Source organism: Gallinula chloropus, assembly GCF_964237585.1.
Source record: "Gallinula chloropus genome assembly, chromosome: 5".
Lineage (NCBI taxonomy): Eukaryota > Metazoa > Chordata > Aves > Gruiformes > Rallidae > Gallinula > Gallinula chloropus.
The window spans coordinates 18,824,741-18,849,424 of NC_140090.1; the positions used below are offsets into that span (position 1 = coordinate 18,824,741).

A 24,684-nucleotide genomic window follows, 5' to 3' on the forward strand; every position below is an offset into this window, starting at 1 on the left:
TTCCAAAAATAATGTGATTGCTGTAAGCAATACAATAATGTGCTAAAAGCTTCATGCAAGCACAACTGTGAGATGATGTCTTTCCATGACAACTAGGGACTGGCTTAATGTACATCATCTGCAATTTATGCATTCAAATGCAGTAATCACTGAAACTTGACAGGCTGTGCAATTTGACAAAAACAGATCCTGATCTGGGTTACACAATCATCGTTTTTTTTTTTCTCTGTGTGTGTGTGTGTGTGTGCACCATTGAGAAGAGAGACAGTAAAGATTTATATCATTATAACTAAGATCAGATTCTGGCTCCTCATATTTAATGTAGTCCTTGCTATAGTGTGGTATATATGGCAGTTTGAGCTATGTATAAAATTGACATGCTGGCCTTTCAAGTTTTGCAGCTGTACCTTCAATCCATTTAATAATACAGTTAAGCTGTAGCACTTGCCACAGTTGCCATGGTTACAAGCTCAATGACTTTAGTAAACAGAAAATAAGCAATTTAAGACTGTTCCATTAGAGCTAAAAATAGAAGTGCTGCAGGCCAAGCATCGCAACATAGACTGGTTAAAAAGAGAGTCTGAAGAGAATTTAGAAATAATCTTTGTGTTTTTAGCTAACTTGTAAAAATACATATTGAGCTTAAACAGACATTATATTTATTGATTTGCTTGGAAGAAAATACCTCCTATTTCATGCTACAGACTATGTTCTGAGAGGCAGATTTATAGGTTGAACAGACAGCTCCCAATCAGTTGCCTTTGGAGAACACTGAACTTTGGTGGATCAAATGTATATTGGCTATTGGGCACGAGGATGATGAGGAGCCTCAGACTTCTTGAAAAACTTTCCTGCTTTTGAAGGCAAGGGTGTTTCAGCTTTTGAAATGCTTCCCACAGTGCTAAGTAATGACACTATCTCCCGTTTATGTAGGACATTCCGCCCTCAAGCATTTACAAACCTCATTTGTACTGGAACTAGTGATTTGCATCTCTGGGGAGATGCAGAAGCTGTTTAACAGTCCACGACTTAAGAATGTGAGAAAAAGAGCACAGGGTTAAAAATTTAAGCTCCATGTAGAAATATTTTGGGAACAAAGAATGAAAAAGACTCATACCTAGTATAATTCAGGATAGTCAATTTGAAGACCAAGTGCACCAGCAGGCAAATGAGTCCAGTGTGGTTCATTAGTCTGAATCTTTTCCAAGACACCTGGACTTTTTAAGAGGCATACAATATTTATGTTGTCCGAATGACTGGAATTGGAATTCTGCAACTTAACTAAATGACAATGCCTGCTGTGGTCACTGGTAGTGTTTTTATTCAGTACAGAAACTCTTATCTGCTCTGTGCTTATAAATATCGCTATTGAAATGGCAGTAAGGAAAGACAAAATAACCATTGCACTCCTGCAATGAAGGGCAGTGTTTTCCCTGTTTTGTCTCTATACTTAATATTTTGAGAGAAAGAAATGCTTTTTGTGACCAATAAAAATAGTAATGAAATTCCTGGAATTTGCATTTCTTGGCCAATGGCACAGGGCAAGTGTTTGACATAATCAGAACATTTATGAAAGTTATACCTTTGTAATTAATAGATTCAATATCCAGCAATATACCTGGATTTTCTAAAGGTTACTATTGTGGGATAATCATGAAATACACCTGTTGTGCTCTCTTTTTATCATAGTTGGAGGTGATACATAAGAAAAACTACATATTTTCTTGTCAGCTGGAGTTCCATGGCTATTAGGGCTTGTTTTCTTTTCTCTGTGGCATCTTGAAGCCCAATCTTTCATCTAGGTAAATTAGGGACAAAATATCCATATGTGAAGAAAAGGTTCTGCTCCCCTATATGCTGTGTGGATATGTTTAGGATCCTGTCAACGGTATGATTTCACAAGACTAGATAGGCAGGTATGAAACAAGTAACTGCTAAAATACATACATACGTGACAATAAATATTTAAGAAATAAAAAATTAGGATATATTAAGATTCTACAAGGATATATTGGATCATTTGAGCAATTCTGGTGAAGCAAAGTTTATTTAAACATCTCGCTGCATAGTGTTTAAACATGAGAGCAGTACAAAGCAGACAAATCAAACAGATTAATCTGGTTCATAAAATCTCTTTACCTTTCCAGTGTTAATAAGTACTTCTTTGGGGAAAGAAAAGAGTCATCATGTGAGGGAGAATTAGTGTGGAAGATCTGAAAAACTTTTGACTTTGGCCATCCCTAATAGAGTCTTCATCTTTAGGGCTTGCTACTAACTCTTCAACTCCCCAAATCCAATAGTCTGTTCCTCCCTAAAGGGCATAGGAAGCATCTCTCTTGACTTCTTCCTGGCTGCAACAGGTCTTGAAAAGTTAGTTACTCTTTTTATTCAGGTCTAGGACAACACTTGTCCAGGCAGCAAGTACAGGGAATTTAAAGAAATGAAATAAAATAAAATTAAATGTGAGCTCCACTCTTGGGAAAGAAGAGATTACCCTGCTTGGTGTGGGCATTCAGTAAGGCTAAGCTTGTGAGTTCTGTCCACCATGCCCGTTATGGCAAATACAAGTAGTAACAAGTCCCTTAGGAGCATATGAAATGCTGATCAGTTCTTGTTTTCCATCCCAGACTGCTGTTTATAATCTATTTTGTTGCTAAGTGCTGGCAGATAAAGGAGTGAATATGGACATACTCCTTATATGGACCAATGTGATAGATGGAAGGCAAGGTGGGAAGGGTTATACAAAATCTTGTGAAATAAGGCTGTCTTTTACACACTGCTGATAAGACTTTTGCATTCTTGAAATGCCCTAAGGATAAGTAGAATACCCTTACTTGAAGCAGCTTCACATGTGATCTTCTAGAACTGTGACCTTATTCCCTGTTGTTCCATATCTATTTTCAGCCAAACTTTAAAAAAAGAAATGGAATTCAGCCAATTTTATTTTTTTTTTCTATATGATACAAAGATTCTGGTAACAAACGGGTTAAAACCTTGCTTTAGCAAGCAATTGCTCTCATCAAGCTGTAAATGGTGCGGAAGAATGACACCTGAAAATGACTGGTTGGAATGTACTAATGAGACCAGTAAAGCAAATCATTTTGTATCCTTGAAGGTTTATAAACAAAGGAAAGGAAATTAGAAGAAAAACATTACCCAGTGAATGTTTGTTGTGTCTTGTGTGATTTCTGTGACTTATCACTGAAGAAAGTACTTTTATGTTTAAAATTCAGAAGCCTGTTTACCTCTAGTTGGAGGTTCACTCTAAGCAAACAGGGTATTTAGTTGAGCTTTTGTTGGCATTTAGAGACAATTGCAGCGCTGATGTGTATTGAATATCAAGCAAAAGCCAGTCTGTCAAATATTGAGGGATGATGTGTATTGTGATGTGGGGACTCACCATGACCATTCAAGGGCTGAAAATCTATTTCTTCATGTTCCTATTCAAGCACAAGCTAGGAATAATGCAGCATGTCACAGGGAATCTTGTTTTCAGTGGACTTACTGTAAAAGGTTTACTTTCTCAAATCATGCTAAGAAGTCTATTCCTGTAGTGTTATGTTGAAAATAGTCACAAGAAGATCTTAAGAATTTCACGTGATACGATGTTAAAGAGCTCCAAATGCCTTTACAAGCCCATTTCTGTGTCAATTAAAAGAAAATATTTACTAACAGATTTTCACAACTTAGTCTGCCTGTTCATATAATAAAAATGAGTGGAGGAATGGCTGAATCTCCCCTGAGAAAATTGCCCAGCTCCTAGTGATGTAGAATCAGATCACTGGAGACAGATACCACATAACTACTTGCTCAATTCAGTAACAACTCCATGAAAGAAGTATCAGACAAATATTTGTGTCTGTTTTTACCTGCAGCTCTTTGCATCTTTGCACTTGATGTCATTTATTCCAATCTTTGGAGACATCTGAACTGTAGAGACCCTATTTAAGTTTTGTCAAAGCTTTGGCTCTAAAGGAAAGAATTGCCCGTGGATGTTCTTTCACTCCCCTCCTCACCCATTTGTTATGTAGCTGCACCCGTGAAGAACAGGAGTCAACTTGATGCTAAGACTAAAGATGAGAATATTTGTACCCATAAAGAGCATCCATTCCAGGAATCCCAGGCCGCATTGCAAACATTGCCTGTTGCTGCCCTTCAAAGAGCACAGGTATTATTTTACTTTCTCTAGAGGTGATAGGGCTGAGACATAAAAAGAAAAGTCCTTTTTCCAAAGCTGCAGCAAAAATTTAGAAAGTAAGGGTAGCACAAGGAAACTCTTGATCCTATTTTCACAATTGAATTAGGAGATAATAGCTCCACAATATTAACATGAGTCTAGTGTCTATCCACACAGAACTCTGGGTAATGGCTCGTATGATCTTCTTCATCTTTTACCTCTATCTTCTGAGCTGTGTCTTTATGTCGCTGTTTTCCAGTTCCATCTGACTGAAAATGAGCTATCTTGTGTGGCAAGAATGGGGAATTCACGAGCTTCCCATTTAACATGCTGCAGATGTATCTGTATGTCTGTCTCTTTTAAAAAAGACTCATTGCAGAGAACAACTAAAAATAGACAGCAGGTTGAAATGTATTATATCCCTTTTCAATTGAATAGCTATTTTTAAGGGGGATACAAGGAGAGTATATTTGGCTGATATTTATTAGGGAGCTTACAGTGATTAAATGGGACCTGTTCCCTTTAACATTTCACGCCACCCTCCATATGAAATAGATATTCATTCTGTCACTCTAATGGTTGCTGATACTAAGATTTGATTTATAGGACTGTGGACTGTTCACCCTGGCTGGCAGCCAGCTGTCCACTAAAGATGGTCTGTCACCCCCCTCCTCAGCTGGGTGGGAGAGAGAAAGTATGAGGCAAGGCTCTTGGGTTGAGGTAAGGACAGGAACAGATCACTCACCAATTACCACCATCGGCAAAGCAGAATCAACTTGGGAAAGTTGATTCCAATAAATTAGTTTAATTTATTACTAATCAAATCAGAGTAAGATAATGAGAAACAAAACCTAAATCTTCAAACATCTACCTGCCACCCCTCCCTTCTTCCTGGGATCAACTTCATTCACAAATTCTCTACTTTCTCCCCACAGCAATGCAGGGTTATAGGGAATGGAGGTTGCAGTCAGTGCATCACATGTTGTCTCTGCCACTCCTTCCTCCTCAGGAGGAGGACCCCTCACACCCTTCCCGGGCTCCAACATGGAGTCCCACTTATAGGAGACAGGCCTCCACAAACTTCCCAAATGTGAGTCACTCCCAAGAGCTACAGTTCTTCATGCACTGCTCCAGTGTGTGTCTAGAACTTCAGAGGCAGATTGCTCTGCCATCAGTCCCTTCTATGGGAAGCAGTCCTTGAGGAACAGATTGCTTCAGCATGGGTCCCTCACAGGGTCACAAGCTCTTCCAGCAAAACTGCTCTAGTGTGGGCTCTTCTCTCCATGGGTGCACAGGTCCTGCCAGGAGCCTGCTCCAGCATGGGCTTCCCACAGGGTCTCAGCCTCATTTGGGTGCATCCATCAGCTCTGGCACAGGGTCCTCCACAGTCTACAGGGGAACAAGCTGCCTCGCCATGGTCGTCTCTATAGACTGCAGGGGAATCTCTGCTCTGGCACTTGGGCCACCTCCTCCCCAGTCTTCTTCACTGAACTTGGTGTCTGAAGAGTTGTTTGTCTCACATATTCTAACTCCTTTCTCTGGCTGCCATTGTGCAGATTTCTCCCCTCTCCTTAATTCTGTTACCCCAGAGGCACTACCACCATCACTGATGGGCTCAGCCTTAGCCAGCAGTGGGTCCGTCTTGGGGCCAGCTGGCATTGGCTCTATCAGCACAGGGGAAGCTTCTAACAGCTTTTCACAGAAACCACATCTGTAGCCCCAACGCTACCAAAAGCTTGACACAAACCTAATACAAGGACCGATGAAGGTTTTGTAAGGTATTAACTTTAGAGGTGAGGGAGGAATTTTAAAAATAGCAAACTAAGAAAAAAATTACCCTCTGGAGTCTGTGCACAAGTTCATTATATGGCTGGCTTATATAAATATCTCATTTTCTCTCCCTGTAATCCCATTTGTGATATAATTCAATAGCTAGATAAATACTGTTAACAGCTTGCTCCAGCATTTCTTATGCTACTGCATTGGCAAAATTATTGCTACCCTCTTAATTGTAATATCTACACCTACACTAATAGAACTATGGTGATCAATTGTAATGCAGAACACATTTTATTGGGGAGGACTGTTTCCCAGTCCTTTGTTGTTTAAGCACATATAAACATGTACAGAAGCTATAGAGCGATTAAATATTTGGCAAGGAAAGAAAACTGAAAAACAAAGAAGCAGTGATGCTACATGTGTCTAAAGTAAAGACCAAGGAAAGAGCATAGAGTGAAAAATGTTGAAAACTCTTTGTACCTGAAAGGGTAATGACTTATTAGATTCCAGGCTGCACATAGAAGAATTTTAGGAAACTACAGCTGGTGCAGAAATTGCAAGGTTGGCTCCTTTCTATCTCAGTTCACATTGAAACTACATTTGAGTTTTGTCAGAAAGGGTTTCTCTAGAGCACAGACTGAAGTCAGGAGGCCCAGTTCCTGCAGTCAGCCTTGAACACTCTCTCAAACCAATTTTCCTCAGAGATACACTCTGGTAAATGCATAGGGGGGTGAAAGCTGGGTCTGAAACTTTTTTTTTCTGCATGGGTTCTCACTAGTGGCAGTTCGCAAGGCTGAGATTTTGAGACATAAGTGTTACTTGGAATCAGTTAGGCCCTAAAATTAGGCTAAAATTTTGTCCAGAAGTATATAGCAAGTAGTGCTGCTTCTGAAAAGCAATGTGTCTGATCTGTTAAGATAGTATTTCTGTGTCTGCATGTGCAGTTAAATATCTTGTACCTGGTTTCTTGCACCTATGTAAAGCCTCTAAGTACACTGCATACAGTCTGTCACCAGATGCTAAGCAGTCAGACATGGAAGGTTAGGACAGACTGCACAAAGGGCTCTGGAAAAAAAAATAAATTAATTGTTAAGTATCTAAACAATTTACAAGTTGACTGCTAAATAACGGAGGAGGATTCTTTATTCTTTTGTGTTTTAGATCTTACAGACTGTGTAAATGAGGCAAGTTCAATGGTTTTCATCTTGTTTATAAATGCTTGATTTTATAGACACCTGTAATATACCTGTAGTGAATGTAAGATATACTGTACTTGATGAATTTCATAACTGAATTTCTAACATTGCCAGAAACAGTGCTATTTTAGAAAGAAACTGAAATGTTTCACTCAGACATTTTCAAAATGAAATATTTATTAATTTTAAGGACAATATTGAAAAGTTATTTTTTCTGCATTGCACAAGATATTCCTATGAGACAAAATTAATACTTTAAAATGTTTATTTCACTGAAAATAAAATTCAAGATTAATAGCAAATACAAAATCCATTGCTGCATAATACACTTGAGCTGAGGACAAAGAGCTTTTTCTTAGGTTCTAAAATGTGGATATACTTGACTAGAGTTCTATGTCTATTAATAATGAGAACCCAGAATGTAATGCTGTAAAACATGGAGCATCCCAATTTGTGACAGTAGACAACAAAAAATTACCATTATCAAAAATTACTATAGATCACTACCACTGGAGAAGGATCGGGGATGAAATACCAAATTCCTTTCTGAAGTTGAAGAGGTGGGTGAATAAAATGGAATGACTTAGTCCAAGTAATTCTAATGAAACACTCTCAAAGTAAGTTTGTTATACTATGTTTTTAGTTGTATCACTAAGCATTTACGTATTAGTTTTAGTTCATTTTCATGCATTTTCCAATCTCTGTGAAGACAGACTTTTTAATTAGGAAAGGTCATAGCAGTGAGGATTACATAAATTCAGTGAGATTACATGTAATTAGAATATTTTTGAAAACAACTGGATTTCATTGTGAAAATGTGTTGACTTTTTTCATTCACAATTTCAGTAAGCTTATTTAAAGAATAGCACTCAACAAATACCAGATGTATAGCTCAAGGTGAAAAAAAAAAGATAGGAACATTTTCTCTCACATTTTGTAACAGAATAGTAAAGAACTACAGAACTTTAGTGTTTGCTAACAAACAGTATGTGATTATTTTAAATCATAAGTTAAATATGATTTAAACATTACTGACAAATAATGGTTCTAGTTTTTTATTTTTCAGCTAGTTGGCTAAGAATTAGCATGTATTTAATTGTATGTGCTAAAATTATAGATGCCTTTATTCTTTATGTATCTCTTCTCTCTTTCTTTCTCTCTTTCTCTTTTTCCCTCTAGCTATTCTTTACTAAACCCTCATTAGAATCTGTGGACCTCTGGGCATTCAACTGAGAAATGTCTTATTATGTTCATGAGAAAAGGAAGCTCAGGTTTGTTGAATATTGTCCATCTTGCAGAAAAAGTGCAGAATAAGACATTTCTGTGAAAGTAACCTCATTTATTTTCCCAAATTAAACTACATAAACTATTTTAAGAACTAATTGAATAACCTTACAATGCAGAATGTGGGGATGGGAGGCAGGGCAGGATAGAAGTAAAAAAAGGAAAAGCCAGAACTCCATTTCAATAATTTTTACAATTTGTTCAAGGTATTGGTCCAGAATATATGAGGTAAAGGAGTGAACCAGATTCTGTTTACACACTGTGCCATTTCAAGGAGATTTTTTGTGATACAGTTCTTAATAGATATCAAATAGAAGACATTAGGTGGCCATAGAGTATGAAGGGCAATATAGAAAAACACCAAGAGTAGGTTCCCTGAGGCAAAAGAGAAATGCTGTCATTGTTGCATAATTGCACAAATGCAATGTGCATCCAGATCCATTGGTCAAGTGGATGGAGTACCATTTTCCAAATACAGATGTCGTTTTCATGGAAATCATAGCCTTTGAAAATCATAGTCATGGAAAGATACCCTTTCTGATGCTTTGTGAGAGAGTTGTAGTTAGAAATACACAAAACCTGAGCTACTAGAAAAAAAGTTGTCATCATATACACCATGAGGTGCAGTCATAATGTATGCATTATAGTACTTTAATCCAGAAAAATGTGTCTGAAGGGACAGACAGACACAAAAAGAGGGATTCTTGTATGCAATAGCCATCATGAGGTCTTCGTAACAAAGACGATGATCTGGAAACCCTCATCAGTGAGAAAGCCAATCCGGAAAACTGATGGGAGTTATCAAGCTACTGGGATCATAAAACAAGTAAATGTAATCTCTGAGGGCAAACAAAGTAGCTGAAAGAGGTGTAACATTCCAGAGTTTGTTATAACACAAAGTCATGGGATTTAAAATACATATTGATAAATGTGATGGGAGGTCTATATACTGGAGGTTTGTCAGACACGCTAGTAAACCAGTACATTTTTGTAAAAAGAAAAAAACCTCCAAGTTTTCTAATGGAAAGTCTTCATGCCCAACATGATATATTTTTCATTTAAGATCTCATTAGAATTGAAAAATACGAATAATTTACTGGACTACAAGTTCATGACTTCCCTAGGGGTGGTTTTCATGACCTGATTGCAATCAGTATAAACAGACAAAGAAGAGTCCCAAGCAGTAAAATGGTGATTCTTCTAAATGGGTAATTTTCTGTGGTTGAGAGAAATGTAAGTGGAAATAAGTGGGAGGAGAAATCAGAGAAATATATGAATGAAAAATCTGAATTCTTAATGAAAATGTTAGGTAACAAATGAATAATGTTTCAGAGATGCTGAAAATCTTAACTACAATTGAATGCAAAAGGAATTAACAGGCATATAGTGAATGGAGAAAGTAAATACTCATCTGTTAAAACAAAGACGTATGAAATATAGAAAGTTGATAGAGGAATGTGGCAACATCAGAGCAAGACTAAGCACACTAAGTAGGTATGTAACTGCATTGAGAAAAATAATTCCAATAATAGTGATAGTCCATAAAAATCCCGGTAACAGCAGTAGTGGTAAAATTGTTAATAAGTATGTGGTAATAATTATGCAGCAAGGTGACAGATACATTAAGAAAATTTCTGAAATATGGTCTTTGCTAGATCCAAACCAGCAGAAAATATGAAAAAATTTTAGTCAAAGATCTAGGTCTACACTTAGCAGTCTACAACTTTGACGTAACCTCATAGCAGATCTTGCTGGGCAAAGATCCAGAAGGTTGGAACAATGCTAATACTGGGTCTGCATTCATAAAAGGGATATAGTGGTTGAAATGACTGTATGGCAGTGAGCCTGTCATGAGTTCTAAGCAAAATAATTAAACTTGTGATGTTAGATTAATTTAATAAAGAATACCTGACTGGAGTATAATTAATGTCACTCAGTACGGTAGGCAGACATTATTAATGGACAAAAAATCTGATTTAATGATTATATTCTTTGTACCAAAAAAAAAGAACCAAGTAGCCATTACAGGCATATGCTTTTGTAAGGTATTCTACTGATTGCTATACAATATTGTAATAAAGTAATAGCACTATACTTATAAAAAGCTCATTACATGGTTTACAAATTGACTAAGGGCTTCCGAAGAGTCATTAATGGAGTATCACATTCAGTGCTGGAGTTTCTAGTGAAAGTCCACAGACATGACCACAATAGCATTAATTTGCTTTGATAAGATCTGTAGAAAAGATAAAATTGCTCCTATGAAATGTATGGATGCTTCAAAAACTATTTTTGAAGTAGCTAATGACATGGTAATGAGTCAAAATAGAAGAATTTGGATTATTCAGTAAGTGAGACATTAAATGCAAACAAATGCATTCTGAAATGGTAAATTTAATCATAGAGTTACAGAACCAGGGCATGTGGGGTGGAACTAAATCATGGTAGCTATATCTTGGAATGTACTGTTTCACAAAAGAAATACTAGAATAATGTGTAAAAATGGTCAGATTAGCCTGCATAAAGAGGTAGAAGTCAACATTTTCCACTGGGGAGACTGAAACTGGATTACTGCATACATTTTCCAGCCTCTGAATTGGAGAGGGCATAAAGAAGATCAGAGGAATAGCATCCTTCAGAAAACTCCATCAGTTTGAATCTTCAATATGTCAATCTTTTCTTAGTGAAAAGTAGTTCGAGAACTGACTTGCATTGCAACAAATAACTTCATGAAGGAGCTCCTGAGTCTAGCAGAAAGAACCTAAATGTCTGGAACCTGAAAGCAGATAATGCAAGCTGTATCCTCTGGAATGGACTATCACAGAAAAAAGTGGTTGTCCCTCTATGTTTTTTGATCAAGACTGGAAGCAACAGACAATTCCTTTTAATCAACAAACAAAAATCTATTAATCTTCATTAAGTTCTAATGTTTCTTCTCAATATCTCATCTCAATTGAAGGAAGAATTCAGTGCTTCCTGGGGCAACTTTGCTCTGAACATATAGTGCTCCATAAACCAAGATGCTGCCTCTCCCCTATTTTTGGGAATAAAATTTCATGTGCTTTGCTTAGTCAATTGGTCAAATTTCATGATCTAGTCAGATTTCTATGAGGGATCACATTTCAATAGCAGGCTTTGGCCAGTCCTTGGGTTATGGTGGTGTAGCAGTGAATTCAATTCACAAAGCATGACTCCTAACCTCCCTCACTCTCTTCTGCTGACGGGCATTCCAGCAGACAGCTGTGGGATGCACGTACCTGTTTTTCATTCAGACACATCAGCAATGCTAGCTCAGTACTTACTCTCCAGGGCAGTATGTGGGTAGGTGTTATGCCTCTTTTCTCATTGTCTCCTCATCATAAAGGGCAGTGGTTCCCAAATCTGACCCTCCCAGTAATGGTTGCTGGAGGATGCATTTGGCTATCTAGGCTGCATTCGCTGCTCAAATAGCTGTTTCCTGTCTCCTTTAGGGAAAATGTACAGTCCAGATGGTGATGCAGGGTCAAAGCACAGCCAGTGCAAAATCATTATCATTAACTACATCTCCCTGCAAATAATACATATTTATTTGTCAGAATGAAATCTCCCTTGTGAAATGGAAGAAGAATTTTGTTAGGAAAAAGCTCTCTTTAGCCACCACCAACTTCACCTGATTAACTAAGAGCGTAACTGTTACCGGACATGGCAGTGGAATTTGTTCTTTATTTTGGAAAGTAAATCCAGCTTAACATCCCCTAACCTTCACAGAAAGCTCATGTTCTTAGGTTGGAATCATGCCCTTAGTATCCATACTTGATGGCTTCACATGATGTCCTGACTACCCATATGTATGTCCATCTGTTAGGCTGGCAGTGTTCCCTCCCACAAGTTGCTGGACTCTTGCCCTGGGCCATGGCCCAGGACTGAAGGCTTACTTAATACTTCATGTGACTTCCTGTCTGTGTGGATGTGTGTGTGTGTGTGCGCTGTAACCCTCCTTTGTAATGGGCAGGATGGAAGATATTTGCCCAATTTGCCTCAGGCAAAATAATCTAAATGCAATTCAGAACATCATTAGGTATGGCTTTTTTGCTAGAAAAGTGGTAAGCAATTCCCCTAGGTGTAGTGAGGTGGATTTTTTTTAAGCTGAATCTCTAAACCTAAACAGTTTAATAGCATAATATGGCTTTCTGTTACGACAAAGTACAAATTCTAGAAAAGAAAAAAAGTTGATTAATATTACTGACACACCACTGACAGACCCCAGAATAAAGTTTTCATGTGCTAAACTAAATAGCAGTGGATCGGAAAAGAAATCTTCCTAGAAGGCTGGATTTTTGAAAGTCTTCGCAGAGTGTTCCAGCTTGCTTGGAATGATTTTATTTCGCCAGTTTTATCTTTCAAGTTGAACACAATTGCTGACTATATGGCTGAATAAAATTGTGCTTCTTTTATCAACTGTGTCTGGGTGCCATCTAATTTACAGCACATATCCACTTCATCAAAATCGGTGATTCCAAAGTCCTGTCACTGCAGACCCTACAGCTAGTGACTTGGGCTCTCCCCCATGGGATGCTCTGCCTGCTTTTCCTTTCTGTCACTTCTGCATGCTTCCTCAGAGCTCCTATTAAGCTGTAGATCCCTTAGCATCTCTTGGCATGTATTACTATACAGTACACGCGCACATTCTTGGCTTCTGATTTACTCCTTTGGGACAAACTAGGAAAGGAAGAAATATGGATGTAGTAGACATCAAAACCAAATACTTTTTGCAATTGATAAAATTGTTCCTGAAATATTTTTCCCTAATGTTTCCTAGAAGATGAAAATTTGGTTGCTGCTCAAACATTCTGCTCTGTATCATGTGCTCTTCTGGGAGGCTCTGGCCCATTCACCCCACCCATGAACTTTTTTTGTAGAAAAACTGGTGCATGAAGCTCTGGGTTTAAGACCTTTGATTTGCCATCTTGGCTTTCAAATTCATATTATAGTCCATCAGCCTTCCTTGGACATCTGCTTCAAATGCATGACAGTAACCTGTTTGAGACATAGCCTGCCTCAGGCATAGCACAGAATGGAAATCATAATACAAAATGATGCAGTGTTCACAGCCACAGCCCACTCTGTCAACCCGCGTGTTGCATGTGCTGGTTCTTAAGACAACTTTCATAATTTGTTTAGGTATCTGTATGGGAAATGAAATCTTGCTCTGTTTCTATGGGCTGAAATGCAATGAAATCCTGGCTAGTAATCAAGAATAAAAAGGGTTGATGCTAAGTCATCATGTATCCAGTCTTGTAAATATCCTTTAGCAGAAGCCTGTCAAATATAAGTCAAAACATATTTATTTCATAATAGTCTATTTTCTGCATTCTGTGCTTGTTGATTTTGAAGTTTAATAACTCCAGGCGTTGATTATCTTTCAACTTGCTAAACCCTCAGCAACTGAGTAACATACATCTTACTAGTATTATTAAGCATCTCATTTTAGATTTATTGCTTCTATGGAACTTCTTAAAAAGTATGGATGTGTCACTTACATGTAGCCAGTTGACTCCTGTGAATTGGTGGCTTACAGTTTTAAGTGCTTCGAAGTCTTAGCTGTACAGCCCCCTTGAACTTATACATACTGAAAATATACAGAGTTCACACACGCATATGTATGTGTGGGTTCTATACATGAAACGCTGTAGTCAATGGTCAAGACTGTCTGACACCGTATTGTAAAACTGCAAACAAAGTTTACAGTTGAATTGTTCATCTTGACTTTTTTTTATTTGTTATTTTCTTCCACAAGTATAACTTCATGGGAGCTTTGTGTAGAATCAGTAAATTATTAATGAAAATAAGACAAGTGGACAAGGGACTGTAAATGAAAAAGTTAACTTTAGATATTCTGAGTTATCTTTTGCAGGTTGTAGATGCATCTTAGGGAAACTGGTCAATAGTTAGGCAGTAGTTAAATACCTTATATGATATCGATATTCAGGACTGAGCTGTTGAAAAAAGATGAAGACTAGTAAAATAATAGTGAGAAACATGAGTGCAAAATAAAGCAGTCAAAACATCACACTGTAGCTTCACTGTGGCATTAAAGGTAGAAAAATGAATGATCAGACCTAAAATTCCACTTTTATCTTAAATGCCTGAGATGACATTACTTTTGTGAAAGACTTAATGCGTCTTATAGATTTTATATGCAGATCAAGTCACTTTTACTTCAAGAAATTAAAATGCGTAAATTGCATTCTATTCATCTCAGTTCTGACATTAATACTACTACAAATTTATAATGGTCTATTTATTTAAAGATAATAATTTTTTAATATAAGCAATATGCATTTTCCTGTGGAGTGCATCCACTACAGTCCACTGTAAGCTCATCCTTTTCTAATTGCAGTAGATAAATCTGTGGTAATCTCCTTTGCAAGTATGGCATAGAACATGTTATAAATACCACAAGAAGGGCAAAATTTACTGTGCAGTAAAGGTCAAAATGATAAAACCCATAAAGAGTATAATGAAGCCCACTGGCTGGGATTCAAGTAGACACTTAAGTAGATGACAATTTTTTAGCTTTTAGAAGTCCCATTGACTTAAGTGTCTTGCTGAATATTGTCAGTAATGTGTACTTTGTATATTACTTTGTCTTCATATTGTTTAGACATTACAGTTAAAATCTCATGCTTTGTGCAGATATTTGATATGACAGTGAAAGAACCAAAATATTTACAAAGCCTCTAGAGAGAAATTAACTAAGACTTGGAAAAATGTTTAGGGAAAAAAAAATGTATAATTTGAAGTAAAATCTGAACCTCTGCTCTGTCTTTTTTTCTACTTTTGAAAAACTTCTTGTGAGGAGTTCTCTCTTCATATTTCACTTTTAGTTTTATAAGGCATTTGACTCTGAGAAAAGCAGCGGAAGGTAGCTGAAGCCCTCTACCTTTCTGTGGCAGCACACCTCAGGGAGGCACACTCATGAGTCAGCATCATGGCTACACACACCCTGAATGAAGCAGAGTACCTCAATTTTGGCATGCAGCTCTATGTGCTTAGTCTGATCACTTTGTTTATCTTAACAGGACATTCCACACACCCCAGTAACTCTGGGTATGAGGAAACTGTAGTGCTCCTTTAATGCAGAAGCAAATCAGGCTTTGTGCCCCTGGGCAAAAAGATATCAACCAAGTCTGCCGCTGCCTATGCAGCAGAAAATTTAATTCAGTTCAAGGTCTTTTGAAATTAATTTCAGTGTCCAAAAGATGTCTTTTCACTAACACAGTTCTTGAATGAGTTACTCTTGGTCTGTGCAAATGTGACAGAGGATTTCATACACTTGCTGTGCATTTTCAAAATAAATTTCATAATTACTTTGTATCTCACTGCTGAGATTCCAAATTATGCTAAGAACTTGTTGAAAAATTGTTAAAGAAATACTTTCCTGGGAGACTTTTGACTGATGTAGAATGTTCATAAAACTTTATGAGCCTGGGGAGAAATTTTTACTTTTTCTTGGAGAAAGAACCAAATGAAAGAAACAAATAGGAATTTTTTTTGGGTTTTTTTTTTGGTGAAAACTTGATCTGTCAAATGGGAAATACTAAACTGCTACAGTGCTAGGTGTAAGTTGTAGTTCATTTATAGTATACTCTACTTGCTAGATTCTCTGACCATGTTGCCTCTCCCATGACAACTCCTAAGTTAGTAATTCTTAAAGTAGACAAAGTACTGTAAAAATGTTTCAAACCAAAACCAAACAAACTTGCAATGGCTGAGAAGATGAATACTTCCATTTACACTGATTTGATATAAATCTAAAGATTTGATTTCATTTCTTCTTAATGGGAAAATACCATTTGGGTCTTCAGGTTTATAAAGTTTGCATACCTGAGACTAGCAGCGAAATGCTGATTTTAATAGGTTGTACCTGTGCTGTACAGTTGTAAATAATGTGTCCAAATTCATATCCATCAATTAGGGAAACAGTTATTGTTGGCGTAAAAATTCTCTCACTGTAAAACTCTCAGGCTCTGCCCTTTTCTTGGGCAACTCCAAAGCTAGAAAGCCTCAACAACAGTATGAGTCTAATATGACTGTATATACCCTTTGAAAGGAAACAAATAATTTCACTTCAGAGAATGCACTTTGTCCATGTAGTTTTGAAGTTGTGCAGTATTGCTGTTCCTCTATTCAGGTTTGTTGTGTTTTATGCTGTTACTGCAATGGATTTCTGAAACTCCCACTCAGCCCTGTGTTGCCATTTGGCACCGAAGAAAAGCAGGGAGACTAACCTCACTAAACCATAACTGGCAAGGGAACTGAAGAGGTGGATGGAAGCAGAAATTAACCTGACATGAGGAAAAGGCACAGGAACACTACATGTCCTGTAAGCCAACAGTTTTCAGGCTCAAAGGGAAGTCTAGCAAGCACTCCAGATTGAGATGTCTGTAAAAGTCAGTGGGAAAGAAAATCCTCTCTCTTACCTGCCAAAACCTATTGCCTAAAACAAGGTAAGCATTAATCAAGATTAAAGTGTGCCTGAAAAAATGAAAGGTCAGTTCAGATCCAACTAGGTATATTCTCCTAATGCACCCATGAGTCATGTTAGCATTCTAGCACACCCAACTCTCAATTTCTATCTTTGCTGAAATTTGCTATTGCAAATTAATGTTACTTTAGTGAAGCATGGGAGTGTGTATTCATGTCTTGTAAAGACAGTGGTATGTAACTTTTGAAGTCAAAGTGTGTCCGATGACCAAGACCATGCTGTTCACAGTGTTGGCCAAAGCAAGGGTGGGCTGAAGACTCGATTTTCATAATTTTTAAATGTGAACTACACTGTTAGAATACACTTGCAGTTGAAAGGATACCACGAATTAGTGAAGTTGGTAAAAACAGGTGACAAAAGATCAAGACTAGTATTCAAAACATATAAATTAGAAAATTAGGAGCTGCATTGCTGGCACAGTCTAAAGTAACATATATAGTCTAACATATATGCATATATTTTCAGGGCAAATTTTGAAAATCGACTAAAAATTTAAATAAAGGGAATATTTATAAATAACATAAAGATGTAATAGAGATTCATTTTTCTAATAAGCTGTAAATGCCTATCACTCAGGTTTTTATAAATGATTAATTATTTTAGTACATTACAGACTATATTTAAGTATTCATAAAATGGAATATATAAATGTGTAATGGAGGTCATGTACAGCATTCTGTAGCATCTCTGGCAATAATTTACTAGTGAAAGTGTGTATTAAGTTAGTGCTATTATTTGATAAAAGATTTCTATAGAACTTCATCTAGGAGCCCTGTAACTGATATACAGTGCTGCTGCTCTTTAGAAATGTTGAGAAAAGTATGAATATAGAATAACTATAGAATATACAGAGAATATATGTATAGAATAATCCTTTGCTAGACTTTGATCTTCAGACCAGTTCCAACAGAAGTATCACATGGGTTATGTCCTGATGAAATACTCTAGAGGGTAGAGAAGTGAAGGTAGGAATACAATACTTTGCTAAAGGGCTTTTGCAACCTATCATAGAATCATAGAATCATTAATGTTGGAAAGGACCTCCAAGATCATCTAGTCCAACCGTTCTTCTACCACCTATATTACTTAGTAAACCATGTCCCTAAGTACCTCACCCAATATCTATCTATCTATCTATCTATCTATCTATCTATCTATCTATCTATCTATCTATCTTAATCTCCTCTCTCCCCCTCCCTCCCTCCCTTCCTTCCTTCCTTCCTTCCTTCCTTCCTTCCTTCCTTCCTTCCTTCCTTCCTTCCTTCCTTCCTTCCTTCCTTCCTTCCTTCCTTCCTTCCTTCCTTCCTTCCTTCCTTCCTTCCTTCCTTCCTTCCTTCCTTCCTTCCTTCCTTCCTTCCTTCCTTCCTTCCTTCCTTCCTTCCTTCCTTCCTTCCTTCCTTCCTTCCTTCCTTCCTTCCTTCCTTCCTTCCTTCCTTCCTTCCTTCCTTCCCTCTTTCCCTCCCTCCCTCCCGCCTTCCCTCCTTCCTCCCTCCCTCCCTCCCTCCCTCCCTCCCTCCCTCCCTCCCTCCCTCCCTCCCTCCCTCCCTCCCTCCCTCCCTTCTTTCCTTCCCTCCTGTTTGCAGTTAAGAGGCTATGGACTTCCATCATCTGATGCTTGTTTCTTTTCACACAGCACAGGCAGAGATCTTTCCAGCTTCTTAGCATGCTGTGGGTGTGAAACTAAAATGTACCCTTGAAAAATGGCTTAGGCAGGTTACTAATTTTGTGAAATCTGGCGCAGTACCTAATTCAGAGAAGGGCAAATTTACGTTTTCATAGTAAACATTTGATTATGTGTAATTCCTTCTAGTCCTGAGCTTGTACTTTTGTGCCTGCATTAGAGTAGAATACTGCATACCTATGACTCATGCAGTAAAATACAAAATGTGAATAACTGTCAGCATTTCTTTTCTGAATGACACTGGGCTGTTTTATGTTGTCCAGCACTATTTAATATATCATTATTTATTATTTTTCAGTTGCAACTCTCATCTGCCAGAAATACTCAGCTTTATTCACACCCTCGGGAAGCACGGGGAGACTCTTCTACACAGTCAAGATGCATTGAAATTTTGCCTCTTATACAGACAGAATATCCCCTAAGGGACAGCATAACATCTGTGCTTTCTGCAATGTGAGAAAACTGGTCAAGCTACTGAAAAGCAACAATGGTGGCACAGGCAATCTACCTTGTCCTCCAATAAATGAAAATTATCTCATAAATCAGTTGCACTAATAACTTTTCTCATCTGTTAGATGAGATGGTTAGAATCAATTTCCTTGATAGTTCTCCTGCTGTCAGACAAGGCCCTAAGCCTTAAGTGGAGGGAGAATTTCAGGCAAAAATATATACTAGTCCTTCTCCCAGAAAAGTTGTAGGCATGTTTGGAAATAAAATCTTCATAGAACTAATAACAGTACTTAACCTCTCAAAATCCTGTTTATGTATAGATAATTTTGAATGTTAACAATATCACTTCAGTGGAAAGGGCTCACAATATGGTCTCTAAAACTTAGAAAACATAGAAGTGGTATTTTTTGTGAATGTTGTGGATAGCTAAGGAGAGTTTGCCCAAGTACCTTCTTATAATAGAGTAATGGCAGTTCAGTGGCTGGTAACTGTTGGAATTATCTAACTGTGTTTTTATCTTTCTTAGAGATGCTGTGGATTATTTTTTCTTATTTGTTATACAGCTTGACCCCCTTCTAACGGGTTGGTCTTGAACAATCACTATCCTGCCCCAAGACTTTCTGCTATGATGAAATATCATATTTAGCAACTTCCACATATGAATAGCAGATGGTTGGAGCTATATAAGCATATGTGGCTGTATGTTACCATCATTTAGTTCTGCTTAAGCCTTCAGCAGCTCTTTGCCTTTGCCATTTGACAGGCTTGTTTGGAAATGGGAGGGAAATCAGACTGTGAAAACCTGAATAGTTTTTAGTGCTTACACTGATAGTTGTTTTCGGTTTAATATTAATGTGATAGCTTGACTGGTCAGTGGATATGTGTTGGGACACCAGCACAATATGAAAGCCTATTTAGTTTCCAGCTGCTTGCAGTTCCTCTGTGTTTAACAGCAGACAGGCATGGGAATGTATGGTTTGGTAAGTCACAACAAATCATTCATGAGACACTGCTACCAAACCAAATTTTATTAATTTCTAGGGTTCTGCCCTGATTTACTACAGTATTATTCTCTCTTCCTGTCTGTTTCATGCAATGGAAATGAAGTCTACTGGTCTGTTTTTGATAAAGTAGCAATTTTCTTTTTTTTTTTGGTGCTGAGTTACTTTACTTGGAAATGTAGAAGTGGTCCACATTCTTCTTATCAAAATGCTTATATTGGATGCTTTCAACATTGCTTCATGTCTCAGGTAATTATTTAAAATGTCAGAAACAAACAATCATGACTTATATGAACTACACTGAAAGTTTAGCAACAGACATATGAGTATATATGGACCTGCTTTCTGCATCTTTCAGGATGCTTGTCATTGACCAGATCTCCCCCAAAAGATACTGGTGTGGAAGGGGAGTTGCCTGCCAGCCTTGTGGTGCTTCAGTGGTTGGGATGCTCAACAGCAGCCCTTCAAATGCAGTGTGGGGCATGATGCAGGCTCACCAAAACTTAGGATAGATCTGTCTTTAACTACAGAACAAACTAGAACATGCAATTCAGCTTCTGTCCTTGAACTCTAGGCATTTAAGTCATATCAGAACTTAGCTATATAACATTTCTAAAATGTATTTGGAATTACAGCTGCCTTCCTAGGTAGATACATATCTTGACTGCAACCAACTCCTGTATTTTGGGGTGATTGCAGTAGCCTTCTTGCCAGTGCTATGGTTTCCATAGATCAAGAAAGAAACTGCACATCTTTGTACTCATCATATCACTCTGGGTGAAGACTGAGTGTCCTGACTGAATGCCCTGATTAGGGCCTGAATTTAAATAGCTCCTAGTGTAGCAGAAATATAGGCCAAGTGCAGTTTTATGTAGAAAAAGAACCAGTGTCATTTGATCTGTCTACAAATAAACACTCAGACTTGCATTAACTCACTGCGAGACCTGTGTTACACAATGATTTCATATGGCAAACATAAGCATGTCTTCTGTTTGGTTTTGTACATACAGGTATTACTTTCCAACATATGTTTTTCTGCAACTGTATGTTTGCATTGGCTGGTTGTGTTTACAGTATTTAAGGAAGTAATAACTACATGATAAATATTAGTTTTGTAATATGGTTTGGTTTTTTTGGTTTTTTTCAACATGAAGGATTTTTAATATCAGTGTGATTAGCATCTGGTAGCTCCTGCTTTTAAAAAATACTTTGTTCTTTTCATGAAATACATTTGACTCAGTTTACATATTCATTAAATGTGAAAGCCTGTACAGAAAAAGAACAGCACTAGAAGATTTTAAAAAACCCCAAACACTCTTGTAGTGTTAGTAAATTAAATGGAATTTATAATCCCCTTAGGCTGCCAATATAGCTACTCAGAAACAATTGGTGCTGAATGACAGAAGGAAATCGCATTTAATAGCTGCCTCTGTCCACCTTCACAGCTAGCCTGGCATCTAAATATGACCTCAAAGGCACATGGGAGGAGGAATTAAATGAAAGAAATGGCAATTACATATCTGATCTCAATTATTTTGCTACAGAAGTGGAAGAAAATTAGATACAAAACTACTATATGTTTATAGTTGCTCCTGCCTATCAGTATGCTCTGTCAGTGAAAACACATAATCAGATTAACAAATTAAATACTGCATTTTTGCTAGGCTTCCTTTTATATATACTCGTGTTAAAAAGGCTATTGCAATAAATTTTTGTTAACCATTAAGATTATTTAATATACACACTGTACCTTATGACATCTTCACATAAACCTAAAAATATTTTCAATAGTAAGCAATTAGAGATACTTGAGGAAAGGAGATTTACAAAATACAGCACAATACTGAAGAAATGAATACGGTAGTTTGCCACAAGTAAATTAATGTAAATTAACTTTATTTTATTTAGATGTTGTACAAAACAGTGTAAGAACATTTATTTTCTTGTCAAATGAAGGATAATGAAAAATAACTACCCAACTAAAATATATTAAGACTTATTTCAAAATAAACGCAGTTGATGTGCAAAAAACATAAAGTCACTGAAAGTCACTGAAATCAGAAATACATATATTTTTGTATGAAATACAGTAATTTCATCTGTGGAATAGAAATGAATTATTTTTCTGCCAAAACCTCAAAATAACTCAAGATGCATAGTTGGGAAAAAGACATTTCTCTAACTTCTTTTTTTAGCTGTTTAACCTTTGCTCTAATGCTGGAGCAGCTCCATCAATAGGATGCTACGGAAGAGCAGCAGCTTGCATTTTATCACTGTGATTTATCTCTGTGCTCAGAACTACTCTGGACAGCAAAATGAGAAACCCCATGGCTACAATTGCTACACCAGCTAAAGCTGACAAGGTGCTAGTTTGGTGGGAATTTTCAGAGAAAAATTGATGATGGAGGAAGCCACTGCTGAAACTGATGCTGCAGGGCTGAGAGAGAGATGTCTGTAAGACAAACACACATGCAGAAACTGAGATTGAAAGGTTTGGGTTTTTATCAAGACTCTTATCCCATAGCTAACAGTTTTATCTTGTTATTTTCACCACACCTTAGCCAAGATTTGTTTTTTTCCATCCAGTTTTTGCTTTCTATAAAATATATTTTGACTTCAAGCTTGAACTGTGAAACTCCAGGGCCACTGATAAATACCCTGTTTGTCTCCTCTCCTACATTTAAGAGTGGAGGGAAGATTCTAGATACAGATGGATGAAACCAGTGCCCAGGGTCAGCCAGTACAAATTGCAGCTGTTGCGTAGGCAGACTGGTGACAGTGAAAGAAGGAACTTCAGGTTGCCTGTATGCACAAGTCACTCATATATACTAGCAAAGCATAGGAATGCTCAGTTACCAAATTCACTCACAAATGCCTGAGTCTGTATCCTAGGTTGAAATAATTTTTGACAATGTAAAACTGTGCAGATCAGTTTAGTTTCAGTGTAAGTTTGAGAGATTTTATAGATAGCAGCAAATACTTGAAAGTTTGATCAATCCCATATTTCTTTTCCAAATGTGTTTTCACCTTGAAAGGATATTAAAAATGGACAGGATAAAGAGATAAGAAAAAGATTTCATAGAAACAAGTCACAACAGTTGTAATTGTTCTCAAATGAAGCTCAGATTCATAGAGATACTTAGCTAATTAGGCATCTGAGACTACCTGCAATTATTTAAGAGTTAGATCCCTAGAACATCCTGGTCCAATCAGTTTCAGTGAGGGAAATTTCCCTTCTATATCAGATCATGAAACTGTTTTTCTCTGATGACAGCTGGGTACTGTGAGTCTATGATGAGAGCTTTTCTGCTCAGAAGGAAGAGAAACATACACAAAATGCAACAGAATGCACCATAAAAAACCCCATTAAAATGCAAGAAAAGAGTTTTGTATAGACTGGTGAAAATGTTGAGGGAGACTTTTCTTCCCAGAAAGTAGAATTTTTCCAGCTTCTTTTTATTTATTTATTTTTCTCTCTCTTAGATTAAAGCTACATTCCAAACTTTCAAAGTCCTGACTGGAATGGAATTTTTGTCCTCAGCAGTTCTAGTAATGAGAAAAAGGTCATATATATTTTCCAGGGGGATGCAGCATAATAGTGTTTGACTGACTGTGTTTCTTCTGGGCTAGGAAAGTAAGTACTGAGTTCTTCAGGATGCTGATTCTCAGAACATAAGATATTCTTGCAGTGAAGAAATGTGTATCGTGCTCTCTCTGGTAGTTGGTTTAAGAGAATTCTTTATGTCATATTTATACAATATTTGACAGGAAAGGAATTATGTTTGGTGATGTGTAAGGTCTGCACATTTGTGAGGTTTTTTGTAAATGATATGTTAAAAACCTATTACGTACTATAATTATGATCATTAAATGTGAGTACTGGCTTCAGAATTGCCAGAAGTTAATACAATTTCTCGGTCTCAGAAGCTAAAAGAATTTTCCGTAAATAATTTTTTTGTCAACTTTACAATGTTAACAATTTCATAGAGCAGTCACTATCTGTATGAATGGCATTTGCGGCAGTGCAGCTAAAGGCTACATTTTGCAGAAGCTTTATATCAGCTTAAACTAATGTTTCTGCAGAGAAGCAGCCTTGGCCTGTCTTGAACTGCCAATTTCCACCCCTTCCTTTGTGCAAGCACAGATCATTGTGTGACTATGTGGAACCATAGGGAACTAAAATTAAGCTGGTTTTGGCTGGCTAATATTAACTCAATTTTCCTCCCTATTTCAGATCACTAGAAACACACACATCCCATTCTGTAAGGGGGTAACATGGGGTCAAGAACGAGCACTTGAACCAGACTGAGGGCAAGACTCATTTTTTCAGCATCAGTGACAAACTGTTTATCGTCACAGGTTCATTTTCAGAAACAGTTATCTTATTAAATAGATTATACAGATTTTGCCAGCATTAGGCATTTCTTTGGCAGTCTCAAGCAATAGAAATCTCCAGCTTAAATTTTGCCTCAGCCGTGTGTAAAAGTTGTGCCTACAATATGATTACTTTTGTTCTGGCCAAGGCAGTGCTGATTATTCTTTAAATGATAATATTAGCAGGTGTCAGAAAGCTTCTGCTATAAAGCTGA

At 37.2% G+C, this 24,684-nt stretch overlaps 1 protein-coding gene across 1 annotated transcript in view; it reads right to left on the bottom strand.

The window, feature by feature from the left end:
- KCNH7 (potassium voltage-gated channel subfamily H member 7) overlaps nt 1-24,684 on the bottom strand; it is a gene marked incomplete at its 3' end in the record, with an annotated part of 221,040 nt that overhangs the window by 88,221 nt on the left and 108,135 nt on the right. The window lies entirely within an intron of this gene.